General features: G+C 40.8%; 1 protein-coding gene across 1 annotated transcript in view; it reads right to left on the bottom strand.

The window, feature by feature from the left end:
- Positions 1–355, bottom strand: part of cep170ab (centrosomal protein 170Ab) — a 22,629-nt gene that overhangs the window by 21,514 nt on the left and 760 nt on the right. The window lies entirely within an intron of this gene.

The following is a 355-nucleotide window of genomic DNA, read 5'->3' as shown; positions in this document are numbered from 1 at the left end:
ATGAGAAGCTGTAAGCTAGCAGGAGTAAGTGTAAACAAAGGGATGATGGGATATCAGTGGAGGCTTACTTCAATGCCATCTGTTCCGCTCACAACCCAGAAGTGAATTTCTGATTAATTTCTGCAGCTTTGCATAAAATATCTTAGAAAATGTCTTAGAAAACGACACAAGTTTTTGTATTTTGGCTAAAAGCTGCATAATCCCAATTAAAATACCAAAGTGAACGACTTTACCAAAGAGAAAGTGTTGGAGTGGGACTTTAAGCAGGGTCACACTGAGGAGGAGGAGAGGAGGATGTAGGTCATCATGTGAGAGACACATCCAGAGAGGAGAAACAGCTAATTTAATCACCCCC

This window comes from Oryzias melastigma, linkage group LG1 (genome assembly GCF_002922805.2).
Source record: "Oryzias melastigma strain HK-1 linkage group LG1, ASM292280v2, whole genome shotgun sequence".
Lineage (NCBI taxonomy): Eukaryota > Metazoa > Chordata > Actinopteri > Beloniformes > Adrianichthyidae > Oryzias > Oryzias melastigma.
The sequence above is the reverse complement of the archived record's forward strand: the minus strand, read 5'-3'. Positions and strand labels throughout refer to the sequence as shown.